The following is a 22,270-nucleotide window of genomic DNA, read 5'->3' as shown; positions in this document are numbered from 1 at the left end:
CCTCCTAAAACCATCATTCTGAGATTAGGATTTTGACATATGAATTTTGCAGGGGACACATTCAGACCATAGCAAGAGCCAAATGATGGACTCCTATTGAGAGTTTGATTATACAAGGGGGAAAAAAAGAAGACAAATATTTATAGCTCACAAGAAGATAAAAAAAAAATGATGGTATCTAAGGAGATTAACCTTAGATAGAAGAAGAGGCACATCCTCCACTGTAATGAGATAAGAGGGAAATAAGGGTTTGGTGTGTGTTGTTTTGTGTATTTATTATTAAAGAACTTGTTGGTGTGTGGGAATTCTCATCTGGTGGTCTCTATCTTCTCATTAGACTAAGAGGCAAGTTAATAGACTAAATACCAGAAGGAACAAGACTATTTCAGAGATTTGAAGGAAGAAGAGACAGTTTAATTTGTCACTGCAGATTGGATTGAACAATTGAGGAAGATGTCAGGCAGCATTAGTGGCCCATCTGAGTTTTACTTTCAACAGTTTCATAGTCAGTGCTATTTTTGCTCAGTGGAAAATTTTACGTGGGGAGCATGGAGGAGGAGGAAGTAATTAACTGGAGTTGAAGGGAAGAGAACCCAGAGAGGTACATAAAAGGAGGAAGCAACTGTGCTGATCTGACCTTGAGGAGTGAGTAGGATCTTCCTGGTATGTAGAAAGTAGGGGTGGGAATATCTTGCTTAGTGTTCAGGGAAATGGAGGCAGGAAGGGAAAAGGCCTATTATTTAGTACTCATTTTGGCTATAGAAAGCTTACATTCTTGCTTTGAGGGAGAAGAGAAGAGATAGTAACTATTCCAGAAACTCATGGGAGGGAGAAAAAAAAAAAATCACTGCAACTTGAGATAGTTGAAAAGGCTTCTGAGTAGAGGCTGGACCTCAAAGGAAGAAGGACTTGAGTGGAGGGTGGAAGAAAGGGTGGTTTAGGAAAAGACAAGATACCTATAAAACCTGGTTTTGGCTTCCAGACTTTTTTTAGATGTCTTTTGTGTGTGTGTGTGTGTGTGTGTTATCTTCCTGCTCATGTAAGTATTTGAAATTGCTAATCTTATCACAGAGGCTGCCATATTTATGTTTCAGCCTTATAATTTGCCAGGGACTTTCTTCCTCTTGTATAGAGAAGACTCTCAGATATTCTACTCATCTAGAAAATATGTATGGAATGTAAAAATGAGTAAGTAAGTGTTGTAAGCCTTCAGTATCAGAGGTGGTACAGGTGCTGTGTGTTCACTGCCAAGAGGGATGGCTAATCACAGCCACACAGGAGAGTTTGGAAGCAGAAGTGAGCACAAAATTCTCTTCCTTGTCCTGAACACTCTTCCAGCCACTGTCACTCTGCAGGGGAAAGTGGGGGAGCAAGCAGTGCTCTTATCCTCCTCCCTGCAGGGCCCTGCCTATTCCAGGGCTGGAGGCATAAATAATGACACAGGAGAGGGTTGGAGTCATCTGTGATCTCAGCTGCAGCAGACAAATCTATCTCTGGTGTTTCATTGTTTTTTCCAGGATTTCATTAACACAAATTTACAATTTTATGAATTCCACAACACAACTCCCATGTGCACACCTTACCTGTGTGTGATGGGTGAGATACTCTCATCCAGGATCATTCACTGAGTAATATTTAATGGTTCCCCAGAATGTAAGAAATACCACTTGTGTTTTTTTGTTTTGTCACTGGTTTGTAGTCTCATAAGGATAATCAGTATCATTTCAGTCTCTCAGTCATGTCCGACTCCTTGCGACCCCATGGACTACAGCATGCCAGGCTTCCCTATCCATCACCAACTCTCGGAGCTTGCTCAAACTCATGTCCATCAAACCATCTCATCCTCTGTCATCCCCTTTTCCTCCTGCCTTCAATCTTTCCCTGCACCAGGGTCTTTTCCAGTGAGTCAGTTCTTCATATCAGGTGGCCAAAGTATTAGAGTTTCAGCTTCAACATCAGTCCTTCCAATGAATATTCAAGACTGATTTTCTTTAGGATAGACTGGTTGGATCTCCTTGCAGTCCAAGGGACTCTCAAGAGTCTCCTCCAACACCACAGTTCAAAAGCATCAATTCTCCCGCATTCAGCTATCTTTATAGTCCAACTTTCACATCCGTACATGACTACTGGAAAAACCATAGCTTTGACTAGATGGAACTTTTTTGGCAAAGTAATTTCTCTGCTTTTAAATATGCTGTCTAGATTGTTCATAGCTTTTCTTCCAAGGGGCAAGTGTCTTTTAATTTCATGGCTGCAGTTACCATCTGCAGTGATTTTGGAGCCCAAGAAAATAGTCTGTCACTGTTTCCATTGTTTCCCCATCTATTTGACATGAAGGGATGGGACTGGATACCATGATCTTCATCTTCTGAATGTTGAGTTTTAAGCCAACTTTTTCACTCTCCTCTTTTACTTTCATCAAGAGGCTCTTTAGTTCTTTGCTTTCTCCCATAAGGGTGGTGTCATCTGCATATCTGAGATTATTGATATTTCTCCTGGCAATCTTGATTCCACCTTGTGCTTCATCAAGCCCAGCATTTCACATGATGTACTCTGCATATAAGTTAAATAAGCAGGGTGACAGTATACAGCCTTGATGTACTCCTTCCCCAATTTGGAACCAGTCTGTTGTTCCATGTCCAGTTCTAACTGTTTCTTCTTGACCTGCATACAGATTTCTCAAGAGGCATGTCAGATCATCTGGTATTCCCATCTCTTGAAGAATTTTCCACATTCTATTGTGATCCACACAGTCCAAAGCTTTTGCATAATACATGCTGAACCTTTAAATATTCTTTTGGATAATATTCAATTAGTAATTTAGAAGACTATCTTTTAGTCTAAGATTATGTTCTTCCTATGTTTTTATGTTGTTTAAATGTCTTTGTTATATATAATGATGGTTTTTAGATCATGGTAGGTTTTTGATATTTCTTATTTTTAATGTTTTCTTATTTTTAATGTTCATTCTCTCCAGAAATTATCTTAATGTTATTGAATTTCAAAACTTCAAAAGCCTAGGAAACTCTAGTTGTGACTGCATTAGTTAGAGTGGACCAAAGTCCTAGGGTCTTCCAGACTGTCTTCAGCACACAGCCTAGTGACAGTGGGTGTGTGGGCACTCTGCACCTGGCTTTGGCTTAACTTTTCTCTGCTTGTGATTTGGATGCAAGACCATTCATATTAATAAAATCTGGTCAAAGGCAAATCCATTGCCGGCATGAATCATAAGTCCTTCCCTGGGATAGGGCTGAGTTTCAGATGTAAAGCCAAAGCATGCATTCACCTCCTCCAGTGGGGAAACAAAGCAATAACAACCTCCCACGACCACTCGGCATCAGAAGCTTTGCCAGCCACATTGCATCTTACTTTTCCTTCCTCAGGAAATCAGTGGTAAGATTTTTATCAGAGTAACTCATTCCTACATCACATGAGCAAAGACACTAAGTGGGCTTTTCTTGATTGAGATCATAGGAGTCCTGGGCGCTGACTCACTGGGGCTCCTCTGTGAGATCTGAGGTAGAAATCTGGTTTTCCTTCATTGTTGGCCACTTGGTCTTTAACGCAGAGGGGGAAATAAATCAATCTCTACTTGCATTAGGAGACGAAGCCACATTGTCAGGATACAGATACCAAAAGCATTTCAGAACAGCTTTGCTGAAATTGATGGATAATACAAAATCTTTATTATAACCAGGATTGAAGGAATTTGATTCTCATCACTGTAGAATTGCTCTTGTATCATTCTAACTCAGTAGCTAGATTCTAACATAGGGTGAGTGAGGATGGGACGGGGCTTTCACTGTTGATTGGTGAGGCGAACTAGTGTATAAACATGGGCCACCCCTTGGTTACATGGACTGTCATCTCTACATGGCTTGTAGTGGTCTTGTTTTCATCCTTCTTCAATATCTTTTCACCATAGCAACAACTGTCATATCAACACAATAACATACCACCTTTAGAAACATTACTGCAAGATATGCTGAGAAAGAGCTTTGTCACTCTTCTGGAATGGTCCCTTGTCTTCCTACTTTTCTTTCAAATATCTGGTTTTATAACAAATGTAAATGGATTTTGGTTTAATCTATAACTTAAAAAACTTCTTTTCTGAAGAAATAAGAGTCATCCCTTTCTTGCACCAGGATTTTCTTTGACCTGAAAATGTCTATAGGATGATAAACACATTTACAATTAGTCATCATCAATGAATTAATTAGTGATTATTTATAATAATTATTAGCATATATTTGGTATTTACTACGGATTAAACTTTGTGCAAAGCCTGTCCTCATGCATGCTATCAGTTGGCATATGAATCACATACCTAAAATTTGAAGTAACATGAAATGCAGTATGGCCTAAGTAAGTGTTACAGACAATATGGTGTAGGAAGTATGGAGTTGGACACACAGGATGTGAATTTTGATTCACTCACTTGTTTTTCTTGGCAAGTTTAATCTCTCCTAGCTTTGGTTTTTCTTTTAAATGTAAGTAAAGGAAAGTATGACCTGTATCGGAGGGTGGCAGTGAGAGTCTAAGAGCATTTATGGAGATCTTAGCAATTGTAAGGCTCAAAAGCCTGGGATCTCTACATACCATTACAAGTGAGACCAGGAGAATGGTATGGAAGTGTTCACTAAGCAGGAAGGATAAAGAAACAGAGAAGTTGTGAAAAGCCAGCCTTTGGGTGAAGAATGATACTTCTATGAGAGTAGAAGAGAAGGAAAGGCAGACTGATTAGAGTGCATACTGGGTCAGGGCTGGGGAAGGGGGCAGAATTGATTGTTCGTTGAGGGCTTAATATGAGTCAGGCACTGTGCCAAGTACTTTGTGCATATATAATCTTCACTGCAAGGCAACAATACGGGAAATAAGACCTCCATTTTTTCAGGTGAGAAGTTAAATCTGAGGAGCTTCAAATATGTTTCTTAAGGAAAAAAAAATGATGACATAGGAGGTAAAAGGTGGTTCCTGAGTTGGAATCCATTCTCTTTGGTTCCTGAGGCAGGGCGGTGCTGTGGCCCTTAACTTGCACTGTGGAGCCCCACTTTTGTAGCACATGCAGTTCATTATAGTTGTAGTCCTAAGAGGAGGTGCTGGGCTATTGGGTGGGGTGGTGTAGGGGTGTAGTTTAAGGGCAGAACTGAGCTTGTCCTGAAGGTATTCCAGCTGAATACTCTTCCAGCCAGTGTCACTCTGCAGGGGAAGGCAGGAGAGCAAGAAGCCCACTGACCCTCCTTCCTGCAGGGCCCTGCCTCTTCCAGGGCTGGGGGCTCGCCCATTCTTGCTCCACAGCTCTGTGGAGTCTACAGACAAAACTGCAGGAGACAGTGAGTTTCTGTGACTTTTGCTCATGCCTTCACTTGTCTAGATGCCGTAACAGAAAATGGAAACAAATGAGATCTGACAAGAAAGGTTAAGGTATTTAATGGAAGAAAGAAGCAAATATTTATCTCACACTGTGCACTATGTGAAATTCACACGTGACATATGTGGTCTCACTGACTCCTCACAGTGAGCTTGGGAGGTGCAAATTATCATTGTATGATATCAAACAGCTTTCTGCAGGTCATACAGAAACCAATTTCAGAACTGGGACTTAGGATGATTTAAGAGCAAAGATTGAATTGGCACAGAAATATGAGGATTTAAATAAAATTGTGTATTGCTGATAAACTATAAAAATGTAGATAAATTGCAATAAATTGTATTCCTCACTTTCTATCCAAGAATTGATGCTGTTTATTTCTTTTTGTGGTGTGCCTACAATAGAAAAAAATAATCACAAAGGATTTTTTCAAATAAATGTTCATCTCTTCATCTCAAAAAGCAAAATTTCTGGTGTAGCTAGGTGATGTTTTACATATTGAGTTTCACTTCTTTTAACAGTGTAAATAGTATCTGTTGATCAATGGCAAGCTATACTTATGAATGAGCCAAGTCCTATAAAGGCTCCAAAACTTTGGAAAAGAAGAGATAGAAATCATTGTGTCTTCTAAGAAAACTTGGAATAAATCTGTAGACTTAATGATTATCCAGATCTTATGTGTGTCATTAGTTTCTTAATAAAGCTATTTAAAATATATATATATTATATATATGTGTGTGTGTGTGTGAGTGTGTGTGTATCAACACTACTAACATATTGTGATGTTGCTTATAATTTACTTTGAAATACTTCACCATTAACATTGTGATATAATGGTTAGTTTCAATCTGTTCCTTGGGATGATTAGTGGCCCTTGCTGGAAATGCATATTTCATGGTATATTAGTTTCCTAAAACTGTTGTAACAAATTAGCACACACAGGCTTAAAACAATAGAATATTATTCTCTCACAGTCCTGGGAGCTAGAAGACCAAAACTGGGGTGTCAGTAAGGCTGATTCCTTCTGGAGGCTCCAAGAGAATTTCCTCCATTCCTCCCTCCTGGCTTCTACTGGTTGCCCATAGTTCTTGGCATTCTTTGATTGGCATGGATTAACTGATGTGTCAAGTCTCTGCCTCAGTCTTCACAAAGTGTTCTTTCCTCTGTATGTGGTTGTGTTCACATCTCCCTTGTGTCCACATCTCTTGTTCTAAGGATACCAGTCCTTTTAAGTAGGCTCTAATCCAATATGATCCTGTCTTAAATTGATTACATCTACAAATATCCTATTTCCAAATAAAGTGGCATTCACAAATTCTAGTGGTCAGGTGGTGTATTTTGAGGGACACTCTTCAATCCAGTACATGATTTATTAGTTAGCATGTAAATAGAAGATCCTGCCCTACTCTTAGCTATTGTAAGAAATTCTGCTGCCCAATGAATGTAAGTTTGTAAAGTGGCATAACAAATATTAGAAATAGGTGTTCATTTATGAAATTAGTGGTATTTGGATATATAGACCAGCTAGAAATGTGGAAGTAGCAATTCTCATTCTTGCATGGATGATGCATAAAAATACAGAAAACCATGTGGTCTGTTCCCTTCAGCATGGGATCCAAGGCTTATCTCTGACAGTCTCCAGTTAGTTTGCTGATTTGGAGTGCTTATTTCCCTGGACTTAGCTAAATCCTGCTTCTCAAATACTGTTGCATTGGCTTGGGGAAACTTCATACAGCATATAGTCCAAGTACCTACAAGTTTAGAAACCTGTAACTATATAATGCTTATTGTACTGGATGTATGATACATTTTGTGACTGCTTAATGATGAATGCTTGTATAGAAGCTTGTATAGCAGCTTGAGACTTGCTGTCATACATGGTAGCAGGGTTGAAGGAAAGAGACCAAGAACACCCACATATCTTTTACTATAGGACATACCTACTAAAAAGAACCAGAACCTAATAATTGTGAACAGCAAAATTGGCTTAGGTTAATTCACAGCTCATATTCACCAACATTTTTCCATAATTTCACATCTTTTGTTCTCTTTTGGACTGCCATTCTTATCATCTTTTAAATTTGTTTTATTAAACTATGTTGATTTATAATACTAGCTTCAAGTGGACCTTTAATCGTTATTAAATAATGTAGCCCAGCATTTAGATAATTATGCAAATGTTAAAAGCTTTCTATCATTGAAGATTTTCAATAAGAAAATAGGTTGGGTAAAACTTGAACTCTTCACCTGGGACTTTCCCAGTCCCATGGCATGCCCAACAGTAGCCAATTGGCTCCTGTGTCTCTGGCTGACTCAGTGTCTCTGGAATTCCCTCCAGAGGGAGGGAATACATTCCACGGGAGCCTCTGTTTGGTGGCATTTAAGACATGGTGCCAGGCATCTGTTGTTTTGGTTTGGGCTTAATCTGAACCTTTGTTGTTTGACTGGGTTTTGTATTTCTGAGGGGATTTTTTAAAATCATAAGTTACCAGTTTTGCTAAGCTGTATGCATGGTTGTTGGGAGGGAGAGTTTAATTTATTCTTATTATTGAAAATATAATTTTAAAAAACCTTCAAAAGTGCACGTCATCTGGATTTTCAGAAGTAATTCTTTTGGGAAAAAAAGAGATCTACTATATGGTCCTCGTGTGCTAGTTTTCCTTCATTCATTTCAACAAAAAAGCAAACATACAAACAAAGTGTGGACCCTTGTAATTTCTCCTTGGTTGATGTCCAGATCATTGACCCCCACTGATGTGTGCTTCAGTGAAGAAGTTGCAGGCAGGGGTCATGAAACAGATGAGACAACTGAGCGGACTCTGGAAGCAAACAGCTTGCCCATGTGGATCTGCTGTTCTCTTTCTACTCTAATCTCTTTGTCCTCATTCATCCTAAAGAAAGTATGCTGGAGGAGAGAACTACAGGGATGGAAAACTCCTAAGAGAACCCAGTACTAAATACAAAACCAAAATGTGAAATTGGTTCTTAAAAGTGATGGTTGCTGGTTTGTGCTGTGTTAAGCTCTGAGTACATCTGTGAATATGCGATTGTGTGTCAGGCTCCCCAAGAGTAAATATGCCCAGATTCAGGGCTTACATCACCTGATTAATACCACTGATAAACCAATTAACACCATACTTGTGGAGAATAAGGAATGGGGACAGGGAAATGTGGACCCAAGTCACAGTGGTGATAGCGAAGGGTGTTTTAAGGTTAATTTGCCACTCATTTTTAGATAGCTGATCTTATTTTAAGAGAGTTTTTCAAGTTGAACATACTTCTCATATTTCACAGGCCACACCTTTGGTACAGGTACCTGATTTCTTATTTAGATCAGCTTCTTTCTCTTTTCCTCCCATAAATAGTGCCAAGAAGACTAATCATTAACCGTTGAAAACTTGACTCCTGGGTGATAGTTCATTCCTTCCATTATAAAATCTAAGGTCATAGCTGCATTCCTTCCTTTCTTTCTTTCAGAAGATTTTGTTGGTGATTCAGTACATGAACCTGATGGCTCATTTGCTTAGTCACTTAGTAAACATTGGAGGAGAACCTATAGGGCAATAAAAATGAACATAAATAAATACGTGAGGAAAAGAAAAATGCACAGGGGTTAAGAGAGCTGCCACTGATGTTTATTGACTCCCTTTTGTAGCCCAGCTCTCATTTTAAAAAAAAATACTTATGATTAAAAATGTATATAACAGTTAAGTAATTCTTCAAGGCTCATAATGCAAAACACCAGCCCCTGTCTCACCCTGCCCATCTCAAGTCTCATCTCCTGCAGGAAAACACTTTTAATCCTGTAATCTTCTGGTATTTGCCTCCATAGTTTTACATAATATGCTACACTGCTCTTTATTTGTCAGTTTTAGATATTGCCTGTGAACTTTCTACAGCGAAAGGTAGTGGTCAAATATTTCATCTCACCCTGATGCACACTTCTACCTTCTGTTTTTATAATATAAATTATAATTTTCTGTCAGATAACTATTCAGCCTATACATTGCTAGGTTTACATAAACAATATTCACATTAAGCTAGGTAGACACCTGGGTATGTGGGGAACAGAATGTATCCAGGGTTGCACTGCTCCTTACAAAGACTTTCCATTAGTGTTCTTTTTTCCCCCTACCAACACTCACTTCCAAGTTTCCTCCTGCCTCCAAGCCTGAGCCTTCTGAGATCCTGAAAGGCAAACAGACTTTGTTACTGACTTTATCTGGTGAAGAGCTTCCATGCTTGCTGGTCTGGCTAATCAGTTACCACAAATCAGTCCATTGCTTTCTATACATCTGTTCTTTTTTTCGTTTGTTTTCCTCTCTCTTATCTCTTTTCCTTGCTTTCTTTGCCCTTATCAATTTAAGAAGCTTTTATTTACTGAAATTTTAATGTATTTCTGGAATAAAGCATGTATGTTTCAATCTGCCATGTTTAACTCAAGTTTCAAGTATTTTTTTAAAAGCCTACCTAATAATTCTCCATGGGATTATCAACCCCATTTTATAGATGAATAAAACAAAGATGGGAGAAGTTAAATAATTTGCCCAAAGTTGTACAAATAGTGAATGGTGATTCTACTTACTAATAAAAATCTTATTCTTTTCTTTCTAGCACCCTGCCTTTTACTGTGAGACACAGTTCCTGTTTTAAGGATTTTACAGTTTTGCAGAGAGATAAGAGAAGTGCACGGCCATCAGAATACAATACATTAAACGTCAAGAACAAGAAAAATGAACTGCTGTGCAATGGAAATTCAGAGGTGAGAGAATTGTTTTCCTGCCCATTTCTTTGTGTCTGAAATCCCATTTGGAATTGAAGTATGTATTTTGTAGTACTATGCAGTCATTTTTTTGTACAGAAATCTTAATTTGATGGGGTTTAACCTCTATTCTTTGGTCATTTGGGATTGCATAGAGTCTGGAACGAAGGACACAGTTAATTTGTATCTTCACATAATAACTATTCTTAAAAAAAAAACAAAAAACCCTTGAACTATATAAAGTTTATATGTCTCTCATGAACAGTCCAGAGGTAGCAGGGCTGTCTAGAGGAGGCAGGTTTATTAGGCAGGGTTACCCCAGGTTTCTTTTCTCCTGTACCTCATCATTTTTGGGTTTCTGGATAATAGCTCTTCTTAAGATGATATTTTAGGGAAAAAAGACAGATTTTTGGCTCACTAAATATCTATGAGTGTACTTGATATTAAAGGCATTCGAAAGAGAATTTTTGCACCTATTTATTTTTGCCACTTTATTTTCTTGGGCTCCAAAATCGCTGTGGATGGTGACTGCAGCCCTGGAATTAAAAGATTCTTGCTCCTTGGAAGAAAAGCTATGACCAACCTAGACAGCATGTTAAAAGGCAGAGACATCACTTTGTTGACAAAGGCCTATACAGTAAAATTACGGTTTTTCCAGTGGTCACGTACAGATATGAGAGTTGGGCCATAAAGACTGAGCGCCGAAGAATTGATGCTTTTGAACTGTGGGGATGGAGAAGATTCTTGAGAGTTCCTTGGACTGCAAGGAGATCAAATCAGTCCATCCTAAAGGAAATCAGTCCTGAATATGCATTGGAAGAACTGATGCTGAAGCTCCAATACTTTGGCCACCTGCTGCAAAGAACCAACTCATTGGAAAAGACCCTGATGCTGGGAAAGATTGAAGGCAGGAGGAGAAGGGGATGGCAGAGGATGAGATGGTTGGATGGCATCATTGACTCAATGGACATGAGTCTGAGCAAACTGTGGGAGATACTGAAGGACTGGGAGGCCTGGCATGCTGCAGCCTATGGGCTCACAAGAAGTTGGACATGACTGAGTGACTGAACAACAAATTTTTGCTGTGAATGGTGCATGATCATTTTTAAAAAAGATTTTCTTAGTTTTATTGTTTGAGTTTTATGGAGTTAGGTTTTATGTCCATAATCCATTATTAAGTATTTTTTATTGTGATAAAATAGATATAGCACAATCTCTCACTTTGTTAAATTTGAAATGTGTGTTTATATTATATAATATATGGGCAGCCTGAAATTTATACATTTATCTACATCTGTCCAGAACTGAATTTATTTTTTTGCCAGTTAAAACTGTTATTTTATGCCACTTGTATTCTGTGACTGAAAGTAGTCTCTGCAGAGCATTCCAGTTTCTAAAGCCAGTTGGACTGTGTTCTCTTCAAGGCTCTACTTGAGCTGCTTTTTGACATTGGGAAATTTCACTGACCTGCATTTTCTCTGTCTTAGATTTCTCATTTGTAAAATGGGGCTAATAACTGAATCTAGCTCATAATATTGTTGTAAGGATTGTTTGAGTTACCATATACAACAAATGTGATGCACTTATTTAAGTGTCTGGACCATGGAAAAGACTTCATAGCATCAACCATTTTCCTTCTAGCAACCTTGTGAGGAAGCAGTCTCTGAGAGCCTCCTATCCTTCAAGGACTGTTTTGTTTGCTATAGTGGAGGCTCCTTCAATAACATCTTTTATTATTTTATTTTTCAACTATTTGTTGAGGGTCTAATATATGCCAGACATACTGCTTGGTTCTCCAGTTATCAGTTCAGTTCAGTTCAGTTACTCAGTCATGTCCAGCTCTTTGTGACCCCATGGACTGCAGCACGCCAGGCTTCCCTGTCCATCACCAACTCCCAGAGCTTGCTCAAACTCATGTCCATTAAGTCAGTGATGCCATCCAACCATCTCATCCTCTGTCATCCCCTTCTCCACCTGCCTTCAATCTTTCCCAGTATCAGGGTCTTTTCTAAGCAGTCAGTTCTTCACATCAGGTGGCCAAAGTATTGGAGTTTCAGATTCAACATCAGTCCTTCCAATGAATATTCAGGACTGATTTCCTTTAGGACTGACTGGTTGGATCTCAGTGCTATTCAAGGAACTCTCAGGAGTCTCCTCCAACACCACAGTTCAAGAGTGTCAGTTCTTCAGTGCTCAGCTTTCTTTATGATCCAACTCTCACATCCATACATGACTACTGGAAAAACCATAGCTTTGACTAGATGGAACTTTGTTGGCAATTTCATGTCTGCTTTTTAATATGCTGTCTAGGTTGGTCATAGCTTTTCTTCCAAGGAGCAAACATCTTTTAATTTCGTGGCTGCAGTCACCAACTGCAGTGATTTTGGAGCCCAAGAAAATAATGTCTGTCACTGTTTCCATTTTTTCCCCATCTATTTGCCATGAAGTGATGGGACCAGATGCCATGCTCTTAGATTTTTGAATATTGAGTTTTAAGCCAACTTTTTCACTCTCCTCTTTCGCTTTCATCAAGAGACTCTTTAGTTCCTCTTCTCTTTCGGCCATAAGGGTGGTATCATCTGTATATCTGAGGTTATTGATATTTCTCCCAGCAATCTTGATTCCAGATTGTGCTTCATCCAGTCTGGCATTTCTCATGATGTACTCTGCATATAAGTTAAATAAGCAGGGTGACAGTATACAGCCTTGATGTACTCCTTTCCCAATTTGGAATGTTCAAACTTCTGCTCAGGATATAATGGTGACCAAAATCAACATGTCCCTGCCTTCATGGAATCCTCAGCATAGTGGTAGATATGGACACAAATCAACTAATTACACAAATAAGTATAAGATTACAACTTGATAAGTCCTAGGAAAGACACGCTACATGGCCCCTTATTACATTAGAATATGTAGAGTTTAACTCTCGAGAGCAAAATTCTGTCTTTCTTTTTAAATTTATTGAAGTATAGTTGCTTTACAATATTGTGCTAATTTCCGCTGTTCAGCAAACTGATTCAGTTATACATGCATACATTCTTTTCCATTATGGTTTATCACAGGATATTGAATATAGTTTCCCGTGCTGTACAGTAGGACACTGCCGTTCACTCATTCTCTATATAATAGTTTACATCTGCTAATCTCAGTCTCCTACTTCATCCCTCCCCTTGGCAACCACAAATCTGTTCTCTATTTCTGTGAGTCTGTGTGTATTTCTTGAATAATCCAAGAAGAACTCTGATGCCAAAGAAGGGAGGGGCTGTTCTGTGCAGAAACTGAGAACATCCTGAGAAACTAATTAAAACCTTCCTTTTTGATTACACCCTGGAGGATGGGAATCGCTTCCTCTCAAGCCTTTCCTTGACACAACTTGCTCCGGAGGAATGCAAAGGATGGGTGGGATCTTCCCCAGCTTGAGAGTGAAAGGAAGCCACATACCACAGAGATGACGGCAGTGTAAGAAGCGCTGCAGCTGCGGGTTCCCGCTCCACCCTGTGGGACAACCGCTTCGCAATATTTCAAAGGCAAAGGCAACTTACAGGAAAGAAGAAAAAAAAAAATGCATTTAACAACTTCCTTGTCTGGAGGTCTGGATAGGAGTGGAGCACGTTTTAAAGCTGCATTTATGGCAGAAATATACACAGCGTTACAGACATCTGTGCCTGGGCTTCCCAGAGCCCAAGTGTGCATTTACACATGAAGCACACTCAGTTTTTTCAGGGCATTTGGCAAGAAACGTGATTATTGAAGCCAATTGAATATAAAAGTGGTTCATTTCATGTGTATTCCTAATGCCAGTTTCACCAGAAAGCAATAGCTGTGAATTACATTTAGAATTCCCTCCGCCACTCTTTATTAGCAATGCTTGAAAGGATGGTGTCCTGATGGACTTAATTGTTAATCCCAGAAAACCACATTCTCTTTTAGTATGTTGCAACACACAAGAGAAAATTAAGTTTAAATATGAGCAAGGACAGGGTGTCATATACCAATGCTGAGATGCAAAATCTAAATATTTCACTCCCATTTAATCGTATGTGTATGTGTATCTCTACTATCTAACTGCATCTTGTTCACTTTTTCTTCCTCCAAGCTGTTACATTTCATGTGATTGGTGGATGGCTCTGCATTCAGCATGTAAAACGATTAAGTGATTATTCCCTGATCATCTACTCTGGATTAGACAGGAATATCTTTAAACTCATGAAGATCATAGTCTAGAAGTAGAGACAGATATGAAACACATAGTTAAAGGTATGGTGAGTGTCAGGAAGACAGATACACAGAATCCTCTACATTCATATAACAATAGTAATACTAATAACAACTAAGATCAAATCAGTGCTTACTACGTACCCAGGCTCTGTTGTAAGTGTCATTTAGTCACTAAGTCATGTCTGACTCTGCAACCCCATGGACTGCAGTACACAAGATCCTCTGTATTCCAATGTCTCAGAGTTTGCTCAGACTTGTTTCCATTGAGTCAGTGATGCCATCCAACCATCTCATCCTCTGTTTCCCCATTCTCCTCTTGCCCTCAATCTTTCCCAGCATCAGGGTCTTTTCCAGGGAGTTGGCTCTTCGCATCAAGTGTCCAAAGTATTGGAACTTTAACCTCAGCATTAGTCCTTCCAGTGAATATACAGGATTGATTTCTTTTAGGATTAACTGGTTTGATCTCCTTGCTGTTCAAGGGACTCTAAAGAGTCTCTCCAGCACTACAATTTGAAAGCAGTATACACTTACAATTAACTTTAATCCATACATCCCACCTTTATTATCACTATTTCCATTATATAAATGAGAAAATTAGGCCCAAGAGGAATTAATTACTTATGTACTTTTCCAAGGTGGCCCAAAAAGAAAGGGGTGGATTGGGATTTGAACCCGTTTGACTCCTGTCACAACAAACTGTGGAAAATTCTTAAAGAGATGGGAATACCAAACCACCTGGCCTGCCTCTTGAGAAATCTGTATGCAGGTCAGGAAGCAATAGTTAGAACTGGACATGGAACAACAGACTGGTTCCAAATAGGGAAAGGAGTACATCAAGGCTGTATATTGTCACCCTGCTTATTTAACTTATATGCAGAGTACAAGTACATCATGTGAAATGCCGGGCTGGATGAAGCACAAGCTAGAATCAAGATTGCCAGGAGAAATATCAATAACCTACCTCAGATAAGCAGATGACACCATCCTTGTGGCAGAAAGCAAAGAATTAAAGAGCCTCTTGATGAAAGTGAAAGAAGAGAGTGAAAAAGGTGGCTTAAAGCTCAACATTCAGAAAACTAAGATCATGGCATCTGGTTCCATTACTTCATGGCAAATAGATGGGGAAACAGTGATAGACTTTATTTTTGGGGGCTCCAAAATCACTGCAGAGAGTGACTGTGGCCATGAAATTAAAAGACGCTTACTCCTTGGAAGAAAAGCTATGAACAACCTAGACAGCATATTAAAAAGCAGAGGCATTACTTTGCCAACAAAGGTCCATCTAGTCAAAGCTATGGTTTTTCCAGTAGTCATGAATGGATGTGAGAGTTGGACTATAGAGAAAGCTGAGTGCCAAAGAATTGATGCTTTTGAACTGTGGTGTTGGAGAAGACTCTTGAGAGTCCCTTGGACTGCAAGGAGATCCAACCAGTCCATCCTAAAGGAAATCAGTCCTGAATATTCATTGGAAGGACTGATGTTAAAGTTGAAACTCCAATACTTTGTCCACCTGATGCGAAGGACTGACTCATTCACAAAGGCCCTGATGCTAGAAAGATTGAAGGCTGGAGGAGAAGGGGATGACAGAGGATGAGATGGTTGGATGGCATCACCGACTCAATGGACATGAGTTTGAGCAAGTTCTGGGAGTTGGTGATGGACAGGCAGGCCTGGCGTGCTGCAGTCCATGGGGTCACAAAGAGCTGGACACTACTGAACAACTGAACTTGAACTTGACGCCTGTGCTCTATACCCAAGTACACTTTCCCAAGGAAGAGAATTTGCCCTAAGCTTTCTTGAGGCAATATACTGAAGTTTGGAAAGATCTTAATGATTTTGTTGTTGTTTGTTTATTTGAGTACTCCTTTAATGTAATAGATGAGGGCAAATATTTTTCTCTTTAAGAGTTAAGATATATTGAAAATAAAGATAAAATGCTCTTAGATGCAATACAGTAGAATCTTTGAGGGGGAATGTTAAGAAAAAAATAGTGAAATTTAGATGAACTGTGGCATTTAGTAGTGGTGGTATACCAATGTCAGTTTCAATGTTCATGACAAATGTACCATAATTTAATGAGTGCCAGTAGGGAACAATGGGTGAAGGCTATATGGGGACTCTATGCTATCCTTGCAACTTCTCTCTAAATCTGAAGTTAGAGAGTTCTGAAACTATTCTGAAGTTAGAAGTTCACTTAGTCAAAAAATAAAATATCCATCCATCTAACCAACCCTCACTGAGCCTTTATTCGCTGCACACTGACCAGCTCTCTAGGAGAGAGGTGGCTCCTCTCTGGCATCCTCTGTCTGCTGCGTAGGCAGGGCAAGATCTTCAGTATTGCACAGGGCAGCTATGCCTACTTGTCTCCAGGCTGCTTTCTGGCCAGGCCAGGCATGCCTTTCCTTCGAGCTGTGCCATCCTCTGTGGCCTGGGTATCCACGTGTTCACCACCATCTCCTTCCCACTTTCCTTTGTGGCCGTTGGTGTCTTATATTCCTTACCCTCGTTCCATCAGACTACATGGTGTCTTAACTTTGTTCTGTTCCATCTTCATGGAGCAGGTTCTAAATCAAGTATTGATGTCCGGGGCATGCTGTTTGTCAGGGCTCATATTCCCATTGTTGGACGCTGGCAGGCTGAAGCCCGGGGGAGCAGACAGTGGGTGACTCCTGGGGAAGGTGAGTCTCTGAGGAGGCTTGTCCACTCCACTCGTGCAGTAGCTGCTGTTTTATTAGAGTCACCTGGAGTTTGAAAACTCGATCTCTGCCATACTGCAGATAGCTTCCTGTGGCAGAGGGTATGGCCAGCTAGCTGAGGAATCAATACAGGAAGCTTCGGTTCAGGAACCTAGGAAAGAGTGAGAACAATTTTGAGTTAGGTGATATGGGTTATCTTTGTAAAGTCTCATTGATTCTGTCACTTAAATATTTCTCAAATATATCTCCTCCTGTATCAATCAGAATGCATCCAAAAGAAGAAATAACTCTTCAGATAGTTCAAAAGTGGTTTTTATATAGAAAGTTAATGATACAGCTAGTGGAACTGTTGAGAAGCCAAACAGAAGACAAAGCAGCAACTCAGATGTTGGCCACGGCAGGAAGCTACAACCAGCCCTGGACTGAAGGGACAAAAGGAGGAAGTGGGGTTCCCAGAGCCTGGGGCGGGATCCTTGGGCAGAAGCCAGATTTGGGGTCTGCTCACGTGCCAAGCAAGAGATGCAGCAGCTGCTGGAATTGTCACCTGAGACCTAGAGAGGGGGGATGAAATATATTAATTTTTCTTTCCTACTGTTTCCTGATCTCCTGCCAGTAACTATCAGTGGCCCAAGCTAATTAGAAATCAGCTTACAGGGAAGGATGGTAAGCATAGCCAAGAGAGGTCAGCTTCCTTCCTCAAACCACAGAGACTCTGCCCCTGCCTAGGGGGTTAAAGCCTCCACCATCTGTTAAATGGGACTTCCTGGGTGGTGCTAGTGGTAAAGAACCCACTTGCCAATGCAAGAGATGAAAGAGATGCGGGTTCGAACCCTGGGTTGAAAAGATCCCTTGGAGAAGGGCATGGCAACCCACTCCAGTATTCTTGCCTGGAGAATCCCATGGAGAGATGGGCCTGGCTGGCTACAGTCCATAAAGTTGCAGAGTCTGATCAACTGAAGTGACTTAGCGTATCAGAATGATGTTGCTAAAATACAAACATATACATTAAGCGCCTATTTAAACGCTTATCTGACTCCCTGCTAACTGCAGGCTCAGCCCAAGCTTGTTAGCAGGGTGGACAGGGCCCACTCCTGCCTGCCTCTCTAGCCTCATCTTCTACAACGCCCTGCAGGCACAGCGTCGGTGCCCTGAAGACGACAGGGCTCACCAAGCGGTGTCAGTTACTTGAGCGCTTGCTTTGTGGACCTCAGAGCAGGCTCCCTGGCCCGCGTATCCAGACTGGCATGGAGGGAGCCGCAGTCTGAGACGGCACTCTCAAGTGGCGTCTGGGGCCACCACGAGGGCGCCTGGAGAATGAGAGGACTTGCAGTGAGTGCATGTGAGAACACATAACCCTCTGTAGAGGCTCCTGGAAAGTGGATGAGAGGAGAAATGGAAGAGCCTTGATGGGATATTGGGGCCTGAGTCAGTAGATCTGAGTGCTTATCAGTGAAATCCACCAGACTGGTTAAGTTTGAGGAAACCGAGATTATGTGTGAATGAAAATGGAGGTCAGTGTCTAAATACGTTGCTTAGCCTATTGTTACTAAAATTATGCCATCAATCAAAAGATCTCTGGCAGAATGAATAAATATGAGGACTCACTTCTGATAGGCCCTAGATACTATTTACCTGTCACGAGGCCTTAATTAAAATGAAGAAAGAAATTAGCATACATGGGCCTCCTAGGGAGCAATCAAGTTTTAGAAGATATGGTGAGGAAAATTAAAAAGTAGAAAGCATGGGTTTGAGATATCTGACAAGGTTTCCATGAAGTTTCATATGGTCTAGACTTTTAAAAGTGTCTAGTCACACCATACATTTATATATCAACCTTTTCTGTGCTCCCTGATAGACTTACTGTAATGTGAACCTCCCTTACGGTGAAGTTAAAAAGTAACATGACTCTTCAACATCAAAGGAAAGCAAACATTTATTTAGCTAACATAATGCGCCAAGCATTGAGCTGGACAGATTACATAATGCATTTCATTTTGCTATGGTAATTTTTCTGTGACAGATGAGGGAAATGAGACTGAGAGAGATTAAATGACTTGTCCAAGGCTGCATAGCAAGCAGAGGCATTGGTATTTAAACCTAGGTCTTCTTTTACAACCCCAAATTTCTTGTCTCTTAGTAAGCAACCCTCATGATGGAGTGCAGGTAAAAATAACTTAGTATTGAATTCAGTTTTCTCACCAAGAACATGAAAATAACATTTGGGTATATTTCCAAACAAGATTACCCTAAAATGCTATATAGGCAGATTTCTGAAAAATATGGAATTCATTTTGAAGGTTTTTCTATTGAACATGAAGATTTTTGCATCTCTCAAAATCTAGGCATTATTGTGGCATCCTTGATCTGTCCAGCCTTTGAACTAAAATGTTTGTTATCTTCTCAGGTGGTGCTAGTGGTAAAGAATCCACCTCCAATGCAGGAGATGCAGGTTCAATCCCTAGATTGGGAAGATCCCTTGGAGAAGGAAATGACAACCCACTCCAGAATTCTTGCCTGAAAAATTCCATGGACAGGAGTCTGGTGGGCTACAGTCCATGGGGCCACAAAGAGTTGGACACGACAGCATGCATACATATATTTATTATCTTATCATTTTGAGTTTTCAGTATGAAACATTGATTAATATTATTGTTGCGTGTTGGGAATGCAACATCCTTGGAAAGTGGATTCTGAGATGGAGGCAGGTGTTTAGGAGCATTTGTTAAGTAGTGCTCTTAGGAATCAACTCCTTGGAAGAGAGAGAAGGAAGCAGAACTCACCATAGCATTCACCACAATGACAAATGCAATTCTTAATAAACTGGCATGTATACAATAAATGTATATATGTGCTGATATGCAGGATGTGGTGAAATATCTAAATACGTGCAATAGAGGAATAAATGTTTGCTTTGTATAATTGTAAAATATACATTTATTGTATAGACAAATGGTAAAGACAATAACTACCTGGATCAGGATGAAGGCTGAACTTCAAAGAATTGTAAATTGGACCATATAAGTGCCTACAGATTGAAAGTGCAGTGTCCCCATCTCTGGTCCAAGAGGGAGCAGAAACTCAAGACTTCTTGAGGCTCCCACACTTCTTACCACCATGGCATTTGTTGCTGTGCCAGTAATAAGAATGTGATAGTGTCCTGTGTACACAGAATGGTGCTAGGCTTATTGACTTGGTTTTTACATGTTTGCCGACTCTAAAGACTAATACATAATGAGTGGAAACAGAAAAAAAATATAAAATCAACATGTGGTAAACACTAAAAAAAAAAAAAGAAAAGAACATTCATTCCTCAGAAACTGTACTGGCCCTACCTCTACTTACTTAATCAACTTCTTCCTGTTTCAGGCATTCCCATCAACTGATAGTTATATTCCAGAAGTCTAAGAAGGCAGATATCTAACCATAGACAGTGAATGTGGAGAATCCCCAGACATCCAAGGAGAGAGGAAGCAGAGGCCAACATAGCCATCCCTTTTAGGTTTGGTGCTTGGATGCTCACAAGACTCTGCTAGGCTGCCTCTGCCTTCCAGCCATCACTGCCTCTGACTCAGCAGTCTCAATCCAGACAACTCAGGATTTTCATGGCTCCTGGAAGCACAGGCCCTACCTAATAGCTGGTGCCCAAAGGGTACATGTAACATGTTCACAGTGATTGAAAGGACAAGTGCCTTCAATTTGTTCAGGTGGAGCTGCCGTATGTGGAATGCATACCTAGCATGAGCTGAGCTGTGCTTTGAGTTAAGAAATGCAGCTGCCTGAGGCACTCTAGAAGATGTTGGCCCTCCTAAAATGACAGACTCCCTCATTGTTGACATTTTTCTTCTTTTAGTCCTTCCCTGTCCTTTTTGTTCTTTTTTCAAAAAATATTTTGTCTATCCATGCATTCATTCATTTGCTCATTCGTTTATAGTTCAGTCACTGTTTTGTTTCATGGTTACCTAGTCCAGGTATTTGCTCTAAGGCTGAAGTACAGAACTAGTGTTGTGTACAGCGACTGTTGTTTGAAAATTAGAGTTGGATATTTAGAGTGAAAGAATTCCAGTTAGTTTGATTATCATTGTGATGAAATAGAAGGTGGTCTTTCTCATGTTTATTTTCTTCTTAATTTTCTCGAAATAATGTCACATAACTCAGAAACCTTACTCTTTGTTGCTTCTTCTTGTCCTCTGTAAAGCCATCACTCAGGAAGCTGCCCTACTTAATTTTCTCTGGACGACAGAGGATGAGATGGTAGGATGGCATCACCGACTCAATGGACATGGGTTTGGGTGGACTCCAGGAGTTGGTGATGGACAGGGAGACCTGGCGTGCTGTGGTTCATGGGGTCGCAAAGAGTCAGACACGACTGAGCGACTGAACTGAACTGAACTGATACGTTTTAGCTTTTGTTAAACCTCATATCATCTTGTTCTAATTCCTTTACATAGTATTGTGATTTTATCACATTTTTATTGTTTATATCATTGCTATATACCAGAAGCAAACTTTATCTGGACCCCCAATATTTCACCAGGGCTTCTGGTTTTCTAGCAGCTTACTTATGAGTGTCAGTAGATTAGATTCCCTCTCTGGTTTGTTTTGTGGCTATGGGCAAGTCAAACTCCGTGAACCTTAACTTCTCCATTTGCAAAATGGGATAATAATACTTACCTCCCACACATGCTGGGTGTTGTGAGAATTAAAAAGATAATGTTTGCAAAGTGCTTTGTAAAAACATGGAGCCTTTCATCTAAGGAAGGAGCTCAGATGTTATTACTTTTGTTGTTACTGTCGGTCAAGTTCCCACATGGCTTTATGTTGATTGTGTTTTTAACTGCAGTAGAGGTGAATCACAGAGATGAGAGATGGTGAAGATGTAGCAGGTCATCTAGTTCAAACATATTAGAGAATTCTTCCCCTGCAACACTCTCTTGATACTTTAGTTTCCTATTTTTAAGTCCCAAAGCACCAAACATTACATGGTCCATTTCTTCCTACTTGACAGCACAACTCTTCTAAAGAACAGTTTCAATGGCAACTTTTGACCTAAGTATTTTCTTAATGACCCAATTGGAACAACTTTTTGAGTCTCTTCCAGGAGAATATTTTTGCTTGGTATAAGGGTTATAGTTATATTTAGCACCCTTTACTACTTTCCTGGGGAAATGGAGTTACAATCCATTAGCTTCCTTCTGATGATATTCTGTACAATGTTCACCC

At 40.0% G+C, this 22,270-nt stretch overlaps 1 long non-coding RNA gene across 1 annotated transcript in view; it reads left to right on the top strand.

The window, feature by feature from the left end:
- LOC122454612 overlaps positions 1-22,270 on the top strand; it is a 255,540-nt gene that overhangs the window by 104,081 nt on the left and 129,189 nt on the right. Inside the window, exon 2 of the long non-coding RNA XR_006273450.1 lies at positions 9,986-10,133. This is a non-coding gene — a long non-coding RNA (uncharacterized LOC122454612). The remainder of the gene's footprint in view (positions 1-9,985; positions 10,134-22,270) is intronic.

The sequence above is a fragment of the Cervus canadensis genome, chromosome 16 (genome assembly GCF_019320065.1).
Source record: "Cervus canadensis isolate Bull #8, Minnesota chromosome 16, ASM1932006v1, whole genome shotgun sequence".
NCBI lineage: Eukaryota > Metazoa > Chordata > Mammalia > Artiodactyla > Cervidae > Cervus > Cervus canadensis.
This window is presented reverse-complemented; position numbering and strand designations above follow the sequence as displayed.